General features: G+C 39.4%; 1 protein-coding gene and 1 long non-coding RNA gene across 6 annotated transcripts in view; one reads left to right on the top strand and one right to left on the bottom strand.

Moving 5' to 3' along the window:
* Positions 1–16,136, bottom strand: part of MPP7 (MAGUK p55 scaffold protein 7) — a 225,267-nt gene that overhangs the window by 42,964 nt on the left and 166,167 nt on the right. The window lies entirely within an intron of this gene.
* The window catches only part of LOC133259148 (uncharacterized), a 184,644-nt gene that overhangs the window by 102,559 nt on the left and 65,949 nt on the right, over positions 1–16,136 (top strand). The window lies entirely within an intron of this gene.

The raw sequence follows: 16,136 nt of genomic DNA, 5'->3' as shown, positions 1-16,136 counted from the left end.
TTTCTATAATGAATTAAACAGAGCAAAAACATTCTGTAATTCTTACCAGTTAAAGAAAAGGCCAGTTACTCTTCATAAGAACTACTTTGTATTGTAGTAGGAAAAGGGAGACAGAATCTTTAAAGCTTGCATTTCTACCACTGAGAAGCAATCACCCTTCGGAAGTCAGCATATGCACGTGCACACACACACACCAAAGACACACTAACTCTCACACCACCCATCACAACTAAAGTTGTTTAGAGTTTATAGGAGGAAGTGAGTTATTAATTACGTGTGTGTCTATGTGTATATACTTTAAGTATTTATATATACACACACACTTTCAAAGGTGTAATTTTCTACAATTCATATTTATAGCATACTATCAATTTAACCTCAGTTTATTAATTTTATGCAAACAACGCACAACTTACACTGCCTAGTCAGTAAGCTTTTTTCCTTCCCTCCACTAGTAAGCAAACGTCTTTTATTGATAAATACAGTGACCTTTAAGAAACCCAGCGTTACACATCAATAAGAATCCCACGACCCAGTGTACCTTCCCATCAGTGGTGGCTCACTGAATACGGTTTCAAGATATAATTCTTACACAAAGAGACATTCAGTGCTTGGAGTATTACAGTGCTACTGCTTTCAAGAGTCAATTTAGATCAATTTGACATGGAATGTATTTTCAAAAATGTAATCAGTCATCAGGGAAATGGCTACTTATACTGTTTCGTGCTTGACTTTATGCACATCAGAGAAAGTGAAAATGTATTCACTAAATGATTATCGGCCTCACTTAGATCAATAGTGACCCTGGGCATTTCCACTTGGGGTCCAAGAATATTCTATCTGCAGGGTAATCATTCCCGCTGTCCTTCTGCATCTGTGGACTCAGGAAATAACAGTGTGGAGGCAGATAAGGAGTGAGGGGAAGAAATTCTTCTATGTAAGTAGTCCTTAGAAATGACCTCATGAGAAGGCAGACTTTCTAGGAACTCCCTTGGCCATATTCCAGAGGGGTCCTACAGCTGGAGAAGGTGTCCGGTGCTGAGGATGGATACAGACCCATCCTGTGCAAAGGCTGTTCTTTAGAACCAGGCGTGTCTGAGAAAGCAGCGGTAGTGGCTGAGCTCTGGAGTCACCAGAGTACTGTATGACTTGTAGTAATCGCCTGAAATGTCACAGATCCATTCCATGTTGTTGACTTGTATGGTTTAAATTACTTCTTTTAGTGAGAGAAACATTTGATGTGCAAGACATATCAAATCTCCAAAGGGTAAATTTTCCCTCACCACAGTAATTACCATAGATATATTTAACGTACAGTAAGAGACTGGAGAATGTGACACTTAATCTTATGTGTCAACTTGGCTGGGTCACAGTGCCCAGATAATCAAACATTATTCTGGATGCCTCTGGTAAAGGTGTTTCTTGGATAAAGGCTAACATTTAGATCAGTAGACTTGGAATAAAGCAGGTTACTTTTTCTTTTTTTCCTTCTATTTTTTTTATTGGAGTATAATTGCTTTACAATGTTGTGTTAGTTTCTGCTATATAACAATGTAAATCAGCTATAAGTTTACATATATATCCCCTCCCACCATTCCCCATCTAGGTCTTTACAGAGCACCGAGCTGAGCTCCCTGTACTATATGCAGCAGCTTCCCACTCCTATCTACTTCACATGTGGTAATATATATATGTCAATGCTACTCTCTCAATTCATCTCACCCTCTCAAAGCAGATTACTTTCTATAATGTGGGTGGGCCTTATACAATCAGTTGAAGATCTTAATGGAAAAGAGACTAACCTCTCCCTGAGCAAGAAGGATTTCCAGCAGCAGACAGCCTTTGGCTCAAACTGCAACTCTTCCCTGGTCTCCACTCTGCTACCTAGCCTGTAGATTTTGACTTATTAAGCCTCCACAGTCACATGATCCAATTCTTTAAAATCTCTGTGTGTATGTATGTGTATGAGTGACTGTGAGATAGTCACTCAGTCATGTCTGACTCTGAGACGCCATGGACTGTAGCCTACCTGTCCTCTGTCCATGGGATTCTCTCCAGGCAAGAATACTGGAGTGGGTTGCCATTCCCTTCTCCAGGGGATCTTCCCAATCCAGGGATCAAACCTAGGTCTCCTGCATTGCAAGCAGATTCTTTACTGACTGAGCCACCAGGGCCACCTCTACTAATGACATTTTGGTTCCAGCTACAGTCACTTCTTATCTGGATGACACACAACTGCCCACCTCTGCCCTGGCTCTCTTACAGCCCGTTCTCAGCAAATCAGCTAGAGTGACCCTGAAGCTCACAGCCAGGCACGTCACTCTGCTCCAAACCTGTCTGACTTCCCATCCCACACAATAAGAGCCAAAGGGGTCAGCTCAGTGCCCCTCACACCAGCATCCTGTTATCTCACCAGCCTCAAAGCCTGCCGCTCTTTCCTTTTTTCACTCTGCTCGGGTCACACTGGTCTCCCTGCTCCACAGATGCCCCGGGGCCTATCTCAGGGCCTTTGCACACGACTGCCCCACTATTCCTTTTCCACAAGGCCCCTCAGGGGTGTTCTCCACCATGGCCTCAGGGAGGCCTTCAGTGACCACCCTGGGGAAACTGAAGCTGTGTGTCCTTACCTCTCCCAGTGGCCGTTCCAGCTTCACTTTTCTTCATGGCATGTCTCACCACTGAATGTATTATGTAATTTATTTAGTGCAATTTATTTAGTTATGTCTTCACCCCAGTCCCTTACTCTATGAAAGGGGGTCTGCTTTTGATCTCTGTTGAAATGCTGAGGGTCCAGAACATAACAGGTGCTCAATAAATATCAGGAAACCAATCGAGAAATACCATTACAAGAAAGTTATATTCTGCAAATACCGTAAGAATCTGCTAACCAGAGCTAAAGTGGGATCTTTTGAAGGAGGACGTGACACCAAAGAGGAAGAGGAGAAAAGGTTCCTGCTTTTGCCTACAAGAACTTACAATGCCATTTCACTTTTCAAACGATTTACTAAATAGAGCTATATGAAACTGTTGACATTCTGATGACTTTTGACCTACAAAAAAAAAAAACCACAGCAATTTCACATGCTTCGATCTAATGTACATATTACTTTGCAAAAGGTATAAATTAAAAATTTTGGTGTGGGGAATACAAAACTCTGAAAACAGAGGAAAGAATTCATAGATTTGACTATGTAAAAATTAAAATGTATATATGATGTTAAACTTGACATTTAAAAAAAAAAGGTAAAATGCACCAAAGGACCAGAAGAAAATGCACACAGCAGAGAGAGGGCTAATGTGCATGATACAGAAAGAGCTCATAACATTAACAGGAGACTGATAAAGAACCCGATAGGAAAAAAATAAATAGGTAGAGACATGATTATTCAACGGGAGAAAAGAAGAAAAGTGAATAAAACGTCACACTATCTCATTACATCACTATATTTAAAGTCAAAGTGAAAACTGTTAGTCGCTCAGTCATGTCCAACTCTTTGTGACCCCATGGACTGTAGCCCACTAGGCTCCTCTGTCTATGGGATTCTCCAGGCAAGAATACTGGAGTGGGTAGCCATTCCCTTGGCCAGGGGATCTTCCTGACCCAGGGATAGAACCTGGGTCTCCTACACAGGCAGATTCTTTATATTTAAAGGTGTTTATCAAATAATATTTATACCAAAAAATAGCTTTGCCATAAATGTTAGCATGCTGCTTATGAGACTGCTTTTAAAAATGTATAAAAATCTGTAGCATTTTGAGGGTTTGGTTCTTGGTGGGAGCCAAAATAGCATTCCACAAGGCAGTCCATTTGCTTAGTCTATTTATAACAAAGTAACTCTTTAATAGTACTAAAACTAACCAGAGAAGTACCATCAAACTTGTGTATCCCGCAGAAAGACACAATTTCCACTCAGTAGTCATTCATTGAAGGGCTTCCTTAAAAGAAAAAACTTTTATCAGAAACACTATTAATTTCTGTATCCTACTATGTCATAGGAACACAAAGCTGTCTTACTGTACGCTTCTCTTCTCAGATACCTGACCCCACCTGTAGCTACATGAACCTCTAGGTGCCTCGAATCTGTGGCTCTCTTGCTGCTATTATATCAGAACAAGCATTTAGACCCGAAAGAAGAAAGATGTCATGACAGACATCTACAAAAACATGTCGACCTTGCTCTCCTGTTGGCTTGTCAGGTATGGAAAGGAAAACTCATCTCCACGACCAGGAGTTGAACGGAGTCGAGAGTTAGGCTCTGTAATCAGGGCTTGCAAAATCCAAAAGCCAACAGAAGCTAGACGGGCAGAAAAATCTTAAATTGCATTCTGTCAACACTGACACGATTTGTACAGTATTCACTCCTCGAAGAACTAGGTGGTCCCATTTTCCCTTAACTGCTCTTTGGTTACTTTTATTTCCCCACGTTTGAGAACTGGGACATAAAGAAAGACTTCACTGTTATATAGCACAAGCATCAACACGACTGTTAGAAGAGTGTCGCGGGATCCCGTCTCCGGGCTGGCTCGGCCACAGCACGGCGAGGCTGTGCCGAACTGGAGAGCTTGTGTTCATTTAAGGGGCCACTTGTAACTCAGCCTCTGCTAATTCTTAACACTGGAAAATGAAGGCCTAGTTTGGTCAAATCTGTTTTGTCAAAGGAGCCAGGAAACATGAAATTTCTCATGTTTGTGGGTCTAACAAAAATGGATCTTTTGCCTAAACACAGCCTGACAACTGTCTGTGAACCCCTTGATACAAGTTATTAAATGACTCATGATATTCCCCTTTCACCTGGATTGTGCCCTATTTTTATCCATAATTGGGGGGGGGGGGTGCAAAGCGGGTCTTCCCAGGTGGTGCTAGTGGTAAAGAACCCGCCTGCCAGTGCAGGAAACATGAGAGACATGGGTTCAATCCCTGGGTTGAGAAGATCCCCTGGAGAGGGGCATGGCACCCACTCCAGTATTTTTGCCTGGAGAATCCCATGGACAGAGGAGCCTGGCAGGCTACAGTCCATGGGGTCACAAAGAGTCAGACACAACTGAAGCAACTGGAACAACCACAGAGTGGTCTCTTGGAAGGACTAAGCCCTCTGCACTTTCTAAAGAATGTTTTCCTGGGACCTGTGGTATCTGCAGGCTTCACTTGATCCAAGTGATAAAGATCCTGTGGTCTTAATTCCCTTTAATCTCATCTGCTTTGGGATTCTGATCAAGGAACTACTATCTCAGAACTTAATCCTTTACCATCAATCCTTTCTCTCTGCCTATAGATATGAACCAATTATCCTCTCCCACTAAACTACTCCTATCCTCAACTACACAAACCACCTTGACCTCAGCTGACCTCTCCCTTCACTGTCCACCCTCACTTGCAAGGCTGTGGCTTCTAGGAAAGTCATTTCTCAGGCAGCAGCAGTGATTCCGAGTTGCCAGATGCAATGGCATTTTATCAGGATTCATGCCCTTTGAGCTCTTGAAAGCAGCCCATTGTGCTAATCACCTTTGCTTTTGAGTTTCAAGTCATATCTACTAAATATTAACTTTATAAAACCCTACATTCTATCAGAGACATGTAGAATAAAACCTGTATTTCATTCTTTATACAAAGAATTACGTGAGTCCAAAAACCAGGTAAATGCTAATAAAATGTGTAAGTTCCTTGGCCTGCCGCTGAAGATCTCACGTCCTCAAGCAGGATGATCAGTTTCCAGTGCTGCCATCTACCTGTCGCCCTGTGCTCTGCAACAGCCACCTCCGTCCATACTGCTACTCCTGCCCTCATCCCCTGGCACTAACTGTGATCCCGCCTAAACAACGGAGCCTGTTCCAGCATCCCCTCTCATGCGACTGACTCCCTCATTGCCCCAGCCTCAGACGATCATCACATCCTCTGAATTACTGTATTTCATGTGAAGTGAAAGTGTTAGTCACTCAGTCGCGTCCGACTCTTTGTGACCCCATAGACTTGTAGCCCACTAGGCTCCTCCATCCACAAGATTCTCCAGGCAAGAATACTGGAAAGGTTTGTCAGTCCCTTCTCCAGGGGCTCTTCCCCACCCAGGGATGAAACCCAGGCCACCTGCAGGGCAGGCAGACTCTTTACCGTCTGAGCCACCAGGGAAGCCGACATTCATCCAATAATGCTTCATGCCATAGTTCTTCAGTTCAGTTCAGTCAGTTCAGTCGCTCAGTCACGTCTGACTCTTTGTGACCCCATGGACTGCAGCACATCAGGCCTCCCTGTCCATGACCAACTCCTGTAGCTTACTCAAACTCATGTCCATCGAGTCAGTGATGCAATCCAACCATCTCATTTACATGGCCCTGCCCATCAGAACAAGACCCAGTTTTCCCCTCAGTCTCTCCCATCAGGAAGCTTCCATAAGCTTCTTATCCTTATCCATCAGAGGGTAGACAGAATGAAAACCACAATCACAGAAAATTAAACTGATCACATGGACCACACCCTTGCCTAAGTCAATGAAACTATGAGCCATGCCGTGTAGGGCCACCCAAGATGGACAGGTCATGGTGGAGAGTTCTGACAAAACGTGGTCCACTGGAGCAGGCAACAGCAAACCACTTCAGTATTCTTGCCTTGAGAACCCCACACACAGTATGCCACAGTTCTTCACTGGAGAGATACACACAGACCAAGGATAGGTGCCCCTCTTTCTAGTTTGGAGACAGGCAGAAGTTTGCAGTGACGGCTTCTCCCTGTCCCCCAACTTCCAGGGCAGTCCACCCCTCAACCCCCGACAGACTCTGGCATGGCCACAAGACTTGTTCTGGCCAATGGGCCCTCAGCGGATGTGATATAAGCAGAAGTTTCATCACACTTAGATACCAGCGATGGTTCTCTCTGTGGCTCTGCAGAGCCCTGAGACCTCTACATGGGTAGCTTACTGGAGGGTGAAAAACTATGTGGGACAGAAACAAGTTTGCCCAACTGAGCACCCCTGCCCCCCAGACCAGGCAGACCCCAGCCAAACCACCAGCCTGCAGCCATCCGTCAGGCCGACACAGACCAGAGCTGCCCAGCTGACCACAGAATCAGGAGACTAATCAATGCCTCTGGTTTGCAGCCATTAAGGCTTCAAAGATTGTAAGAGAGGATCGATTAATATACAGAGTATCTGGCACATTGTATTATTCTGAATTGAGTGAAGAATTGAGGAAAAATTGAACCTCTCTCTGATCATCCAATTCTCTCTCTGTAAATTACAGTTTTCCCAGCATATAAATTAAAATACCCTATGTTCTGCGATTTTTGATTGTTTGTTTTGTAGAATGAAAAGCTAGAGGGCAGCATACTGTAAAAGACACAGTAGGTATTATACCTACATAGCTGTGGATTTGAAATCAAGATGCAACATTTATTGTCTTTGGTAAATCCTGTAAGATTTCTGTGTCTCAGTTTCTTTTTTTTTAAGTGGAAAAAATACCAATTTCGCCATATGAGAGATAAGATTTTTTTTTAATTTAAAAAGGGAGGTAAGATATATATTAAATAACAAATGCAGGATCTGGCACTGTTTTTCAATAACCAAGAGATATTATCATGTACATAAATATTGCTAAATATTAATCTGAAAATAAGGAGGTTGAAAGATTTCTCTCTCAAACTGAGTTTCCATACCACTATCCCTCACTACTGCAAGTGAAGAATTTGTCAGTGTTCCGACACACAGCAGAGTGAGGAAAGGTCTGAATTGAGATGAAGATAACTCTGAAGGCTTTAACAATCTCTGGATATCTTGACTTTTGTTTATATCATCCCTTGGCATCTCCAAAGTGGAAAATTTTCCATCCAGAACAGAGGAGCAAGTTAATCATAAACTTTAATTGTACAGGGAGCTGATCAGTGGGTATTCTGAGGGGGGTTATGGGAATAATAAGTCATTAGAAAATGGAACCAAAGTTATTTAGGAAGATGCAAGTTATTTAGAAGTTTTGAATAATTTACAGCTAGCTAGATAATTTAGAGAAATCCAGAGACAACTAATTCAGTAAACTTACTTAGCACAAATAGATGCTTTGTCATCCTCTATCAAAAAATTATCATGGTTTTCAAAAATAGAGCATCTGGGAAGCTTCCTGAATAATAAACCAAATTTGAATTTATTTATTTTGAATTCCTTTGTGTCCAACCAATTGAGCCAGTTTAAAATAAAGGTTCATGCTACCCCCGACTGATAGCAGAGCATGCTAATGTAAATATGCTAATTTAAGACAAAACAGTGTAATGGCTTTGAAGAAAGCGACAGAAACAAAGAACTCCTCTTCCATGACTAATTGCTCACCTAGATAGGTTCCACTGCTGATACCACCATATTCAGCATCTTCTGGATGGAGTGTAAGAGCAGACAGAACGAAAGCCGAGAAACAAAGCAGAACAGTTAGAAGCCCAGCCACAGATGCAAAAAAATAAATCACTTCAAACAGTCACAAAGCACAGCAAAGAACAGCCCTCACAATGCTACTCTTAAACATAAAACATTTTGTTTTATATTTAAGTTTACAGTAACATTTTGAAACAGCATGCAATTCTTTTTTCACACTTCTTTGGAAGTGCCTTAATTGCAGTTCCAAGAACATTTTAACAGACTTGTCTGATACATTTATATTTTGTCAATCAAGAAAATTATACCACTTGATCCCTAAAGTAAATTTATTTTTGTAAGTCAGGCTCCTTGAGACTATGTAAAATATAACACTTATTTTGGCTCACTGGAGTAGACAGAAAAGGTTAAAATGAAGACACAGCCCTTCTTTTGATTAAAAAAAAAATGAACGATGAAAACATTTTAAAATAAACAATATGCTATTAATTATTGCCAAGAATTAAACAAATACTGGGTTTTGCAAATCTTAAGTTTTTAATTTAAGTAGTGGGGTCCTAATTATTTTAGGCTTCTCATCTTTACACAAATATACTTCTAAAACTAATAACACAGACTGCAGAAATCAAATAGTTAAGAAGACGCTCCCCACATCCTTAGGTAATAAGTCTGTCAGTAGATATGAATAGCACTGTTTTCTTCATTTATCTTTGAGACTATTACAGATAAAAGTAATGTACTACATTAGAATACTGTGTATACTGCTGCTTTATGAAGCAAAAAAACAAGTGTACATTTCTTTCTAAAACAAAGTCCAACCATGACTGCGGGTACTATAATGTCAAGATCAAAGTTAGGATGTACAATGATCTTTTAAATATAAACTGCTTACTATGGTCAATTTAATCCTCTACATATGTGCACTAAACAAAATTACTAGACTATGCAGGGAAACTTGTATACATGTACCTTTAATTTCCTCTGAGAAGCACAAAAAAAGAAAAGGAGGAAATGATTAAATGTGCAGAAAATACAATTAAAGTAGGAAGATAGATACTGCACCCAAGGGACCAAAAAAAAAAAAAAAAATCCACCTACCACTCTCAACTGTCTCCTCGTCTTAGAAAAGCCAAAGGGAAAAAACAAATGTATTTTAAATATTTCAAAATAATTAGTCAATGAATAAAATAGAATAGAATAGAATCTGAAAAACTACATTTTAGACTATACTGTAGTTATGGTCTAAAAATAATGTATACACGTAAGCAGTGAAAACACAAAAGTCTTCATATAGTTTATTAAATACCCAAAAGGGAAAATAACCAGAAAAAACCATCAGCATTTCTTAAAAATACCTTCTATAAGGGGATTATATTAATTTTCATGGTACAGTTCTATTTCTAAACTATTTAGAACTAAGGATATTTCATGATGAAAATAGTAAAAAAAAAAAAGTAAACATTTTCAAAGCAACAAATTTTGCCCTTAAAGTGTCTATATATCCTGTAAATGTAACAATATCCTGACAACTGTCGTCAACTTACTATACATATGAAATGAGTCAGACAGAACCCTTTATTTTTATTCTGTCTATATTACATGATGAAAAGTATTTTAAGAAGTAATCTGAAATAATTCTTAAGTTACTAACAAGAAGGCATTATGAGTTAGGTTTGACCTAGGAGCCTCCTCTTCAGTTAATGAAGGAGAGAGAACTGGATATTTAACAGAAGAACATTGTAACCACAAGTCAAGGCAGGAGATGTTTTGCTACCTGACCTTACTGAGTGAACAGGACCAATCAGAATAGCTCTCTGCTGGCTTCTCTCTTCACAGGACAGCACAGAAGCCAAAGAAAACACTTAGGAGAAAGTGTGCACAACATCTTATTTTTACTTTTCAAATACCCATGGGTCTTCAAACTGCGTTAGCTTTATTGGGACAGTCATTTGCCAAGATGACAAGCTAATTATTACTATTCAGGTTTATAGTATGAGTCACTCAAGTTGTGAATTTATTTATCCTCATTTCTTAGGAGCTCTGAAATGCCACGTGCATCTAAAATAAATGATTAGAAAACAAACAATGAAGGGATGTGACACAGGATAGCCAAGCCCAACATCTAAGTAGAAATAAAAACAAGTCATGTTAAAGATTGACCAACCTGTGATCTCAGACAATTCTGCTGTAAAGCATAATAGATTGTCAAACAGAGTGTACTTTTGTGATAATACACAATAAGATAGACTGAATATTGCACTCTTGATTAAAGACTCCACATTACATAAATCAGATGATAAAAAGCCATGTCTCTCTCACACACACACACAAATTAAAACACCAAGTCCATCCACATAAAAATAAAATCTGTAACTTAAAATATATGCAGCATATGTACATTTCATATTCTAATAAGAGGTCCTAAATATGCTGCATAAATTCTCAAAAGAACATTTCCTCCTTGCAATTCTAAAGTAGGAAGAGATGGTATTTTTAGCATGACAAAACATACACATAAATATCCAATAGCAAGTATCATGCTTAATAGAACCCAGTAGAAAAAGCAAAGAGGAAAAATATATAAAAGGTGGATCTCAGAAGAGAGCTGGGGTAAGCTGCAGGACTCTTGCTTCAGTTAGGCACTGCTGAATGCACATCAAATGGATAATGTTACATAATTCTCCAACAACCCTATGAAGCTGGAAGTATTATCCCCATTTTACAGATGGGAAATCAGAGGTAGAGAGGGATAAGGCACTCATAAGTGGCACATGGGACATGGACCCATGCAGTTGAGTTCCAGAGTCTGAGTTTTGAATTACCATGCAATCACCCCAAAAGTCACTTTTTAATACCTGGAGCTTCAAACTAGGAAACCTAAGTTAAGGGAAAAGTCCCTGGAAATAACACATTTCTGTCAAGTTTCCCGACTACCTCCCTCCACCCTCCACTACTCCAGCCTGCTGCCCACCCAGAATCCTCAGCCTCGTAGGTGTTTGCCTGCCAGGGGAGCCAGGGAAGGGCCTTCTCCTCTCCCAGCTGCAGCAAGAGTCCGCTCTACATCACTGAGCACCGACATGCAGAATGCAACAATTATAAAAAGCAGAGAGGAGAGACAGACCAAGGTCACAATGAGAGAGAGCAGTGTCCTCAGAGGGAGGAAAAGCACTGCATCCCCGGCAGGATGGACTTGTTGCTAGAGGTTACCAGAGTGGGACCCATCAGATGCTCCTGACAAGTGGAGAAACTGTGTCTGTATTGGTGGGATATTCTCTGGGGCAGAGTTAGGCCCCACTCTAGAAACTGCTTTCTCAGACCACACACCCCTCACTGTACTCCCCTAAAGGCTGCAGTGATCCATGACCACAGAGCAGACCTCTAACCACTGGTCAACTCTCTTACCTGTATGAACCAGGGTCCCAGGACAAAAGGCAGAAGACAGTACGGTTGAGAATCTCTCACATGGAAAAGCTAAACACATACACCCTGACAGTCTTATCTTTATGTGTGTGTTGCTAAGTCACTTCAGTCGTGTCCGACTCTGTGTGACCCCATAGACGGCAGCCCACCAGGCTCCCCCGTCCCTGGGATTCTCCAGGCAAGAACACTGGAGTGGGTTGCCATTTCCTTCTCCAATGCAATTATGTGTGTGAGGAGATCACAGTCCATTGAGATGAAAACTAAGCAACAACAAGAAAGGTCTTCACCTCAACCATATCATGACCAGATGTGCAATTTACAACTTAATTCACCTACACCTCTTTCTACACAAACTGATCTTTGATATCTCCCAAAAGGTGTCGGGGCAAAAAAGGATTTCTCATATTTTTAAAACCTCATATGTTTCTCTTACACACAATCCCACCAATATTCAGAAAATGTGTGACAAAGTATTAGACACACAAATTTAAGGACATACTCTATTTGTTAATTTTTGAATTAAATGTATGTATGAAAACAGTAAATAAACATTATCTAAGATGCCAGGAAGAAGGGGCTTACTCAGCTTGAAAAGTACTGTTATAACAACCTGTAGAGTAATGATATATACATATATATATTGTTTGGCCTTCCAGAACACTGGTACCATGTGAATGAATTCACTCTTTTCCTCAATGTTTAAACTGTATTGCTAGTAGACTGTGATCTTCAGTTCACAAAATATTTGTCTTTGAATGAACCTGGTGACACTCTATTTAAATGGACACCCTTTGACTGCAGTTAAATGTTTTCTTTTTTACCCACATGATAACAATCAAAATTGGTTAAAACAAATTCTAAAATATTTTGTCTCTACCTTATAATTTTTTAAAAGTCAGTAAGTTGTACAATTATTTTTTATAACTGGAATTCTATTAAAGCTATTTTGTAAAAGGAAATATTTTCATTAATATTCAATCATCATTATTAGAAATATTCAGGTATTTATACTTTGATAACTAAAAACAGGTAAATAAGCACTGTAAATAAATATACTTGAACATTCTGCAGTAAAATAGACTCCATGAATAAGAGCCTTTTCTGAATCCCACACAGACTCGATTTAAATATAAATTACATCGAATTGAAGTTAAAGTTTATGCTACTAAGAAGCTAATTCCTAACTTATATACTTACGTTTCAATAGAAAGGGAACAAATAATATTTCAAGTAATCAAAGAAATTCATATTTCTTTTTAGAAGTTAGGTGACATCATATGGCATTACATACGCAACTGAACTATAAAAATCAGTTTTGACAGAAGAAACATAGTTCCTTTAAATTATATTGACACAAGTATCGCAAGCTGCCAAGTTGTCTGTCAGGATATCTATCCCTACGTACCACTTGAAACATAAAATGTGCTCGTACTCAGCCCCAAACACCGTGTCCTTCTGCTGCTGCTGCTGCTAAGTCGCTTCAGTCGTGTCCGACTCTATGCGACCCCACAGATGGCAGCCCACCAGGCTCCGCCGTCCCTGGGATTCTCCAGGCAAGAACACTGGAGCGGGTTGCCATTTCCTTCTCCAATGCATGAAAGTGAAAAGTGAAAGTGAAGTCACTCAATAAGTGTGTCCTTCTGGTGACTATCTAAACCCTCATCACAGCAAAGAACACGTGTCAGCCTTCCAGCTCTGTTCTTCTGTCTGTATTATTAACATTCATTATGTGACAGCCCAGCATTAGATGAAGCAGGGAAGGCAAGCAGACAAAACTGCATATAAACTTCTTTGTTGGAAAGACCTACTGTACAGCACAGGGAACTCTGCTCAATGTTACGTGGCAGCCTGGATGGGAGGGGAGTTTGGGGAGAATGGATACATGTAGTATATGGATGGCTGAATCCCTTTGCTGTCCACCTGAAACTATCACAACATTGTTAATCAGCTGCACTCCAATATAGAATAAAAAGTTAAAAAAAATTTCTTTGTTGGATAAGAGGAGGAGGAGGAAGTGGAAGAAGAGGAGATGAATTGCTACGTCAAACTTCTAAGATTCAGGAATGTTTTAGTTTTAAGAGTTCATGTTTTAGTTTTAAAGAATGTGTAAGAAGCAAATTATTTTGTTTGAGGAGCCCATTTTTCTGGATATGTATTAGATATACGTGGATTCTTAAGGAGAGGAACTATAATTAAGCATCAAGGTTGAATACCACATACACTCAGAATTTTGCATATAAGGATGGCAGTTGTAAAGCCTGAGGAAGTCTTCTAATTTTATTCAGAATAAAACTGATTTCCTTTATTCTGGGTCTCATGGAGCCAGGAACGAGAGTTCTAGCACAAACACAAAGGCAGAGATAACACAGCCCTGGGATGCTCCAACCCTTCTTGACTTCTACACTCACATTAACTGAACCCCTATAGGACCAGGGCCATTACCCACCAACTTTTCCTCCATGCAGACTTCAGTTATACAGTTTACTCTTCATTTAAAATAAAGAGTAAAACACTAGTAATGCAAAAGCAATCACTTTGTGAAAAAGTTAACTGGCTAATTTGACATTTTTAGATTAGTCATTTTTCTAAATTCCATGCCTTAACCATTATCTTTCGAGGTTTTAAGTGCCCTTGTGAAATTTTGTGAAGAAAATTTTTATAAACATGAGTTTTTTCCATAAATTTATAAATACCAAGGTGGATTATTCTTCTTTTAGAAATTTTATATTAAATCAGAAACTTTAAAACCTATTATATGTTATTCAATGTAATTAAATAGAATGATTATAAAATATATATAGATTTTTTCAATAAAATGAAATATAAAAATAAAAGACTTTATATATTAGCTTTCTGCTTTTCTTCATAGTATTATTCTACAATTCAGCAAAGGGCATGAAAACATGAATGTCCTACTCCAACAATCTAAGTACCAAAAGTTGAAGTCCAGGAAGTGTTGAGTCAGACGGCTTTTATGAGATTCTGTTACATTAAAAAAAAAATCATTTTCAAATACACAGGCTACAAAACAAAGTGCTTTAAATGCTTTTAAAAATGTTCAGATCCAGTGCAATGATTTTTGCATAACTTTTGAGTTCAGGGGTTTATGAGACAACATTCAAAGAAATTTCAAATGGAATTTCAATGCTTTGAGAATAAAGACATTGGCTTTCTATTTAATTTTCACAGAAATATAAAGCTTCTCTGAACAAGGCTGTATTACTATATGCTAGTGATTTATTCCAGCTAATATTGACCAGATTTATTTTTATTTAAAAATAAGGAACACCTAAATATGAGAACAATGCATCTCTCAGTGAATCAAAATCTAGGTTATAAAAAAGAGAGAGAAGAAGAAAAGGAAAAAAAGGTGAAAGGACCTCCACATTCCATAACGACAAGTCTTCGGGCTCAGATACCAGAGTTTTAACATATAAAAGAAATTATGTACATTCAAAGACAAAAAATCTCCATTATAATTAGTGCTTCTACACACACACCCACAGACAAACACACACACCCTCTTACATTCACAAACATTTACACTGAAACCAGTGGGGAGAGCTGTTAAAAAGACAACCTCTCTACTTTGTACAGTTCTTTAAAAAAAAAAAATACATCTATCAAAAATTTTACATAAGTGAACATTCATAATTATAACCAATTGTACATTTCTACATTGTCTAAAACCCAAGCCAATTTGAGTATGCATTCAGATTTGAGTAGAATCACATCTACTTCATTTTCAGGTTACACATATTTTGTCCCACATATATAAGAAGTGTGCAGGCCCTCAAATTCAAAAGTCCCTCAGAGAGCAAGTCGGGTAGGGGCCTCTGGATGTGCTCCCAGTGAAAATTCATCACGCTGAACAACGCAACACTCTGGTTAAACTTGAAGCCCTCAGTGTCACAGTCCATTTGGCTGTCTACGATAAGGGTTTCTTCCTTCTGCCCAGACTGAACAGAGCAAGAACAAGCAGGCTTTTGCATCAGTGCTCTGCTTGAAGCCTGCTGGTGAGATTTATACTCGACTGCAGTTTGGCTCCCTTCTAACGTGATTCCTGGGCTCTATGCTCCTACTAACTGACAGAAATAACAGGAGATGTGAAAAGCACAGCGATACCAAAAACAGATGTTGGTGTATAATTCCAGGACCGTTTATTTGCTCATTTCACCTTTTAATGTACAATTTCTATGCTGAAAACAAAGGGCTTTTAAAAAACTCTTAAAATACCTAGAACCATGAAACAAAGAAGATAAAACGGGACATTTAAAGATAAGCTGGGGACTTATAAGAGGTGGGAGATGGGAAGTCAAGAGAGGCTGAGAAAAGGGTAGGTTGAAAGAAAAAGCACACTATCTCTTCCAG

Source organism: Bos javanicus, chromosome 13, assembly GCF_032452875.1.
Source record: "Bos javanicus breed banteng chromosome 13, ARS-OSU_banteng_1.0, whole genome shotgun sequence".
Classification (NCBI taxonomy): Eukaryota; Metazoa; Chordata; class Mammalia; order Artiodactyla; family Bovidae; genus Bos; species Bos javanicus.
Note: the sequence above shows the minus strand (reverse complement) of the source record. Positions and strands in the feature narration are given on the sequence as shown.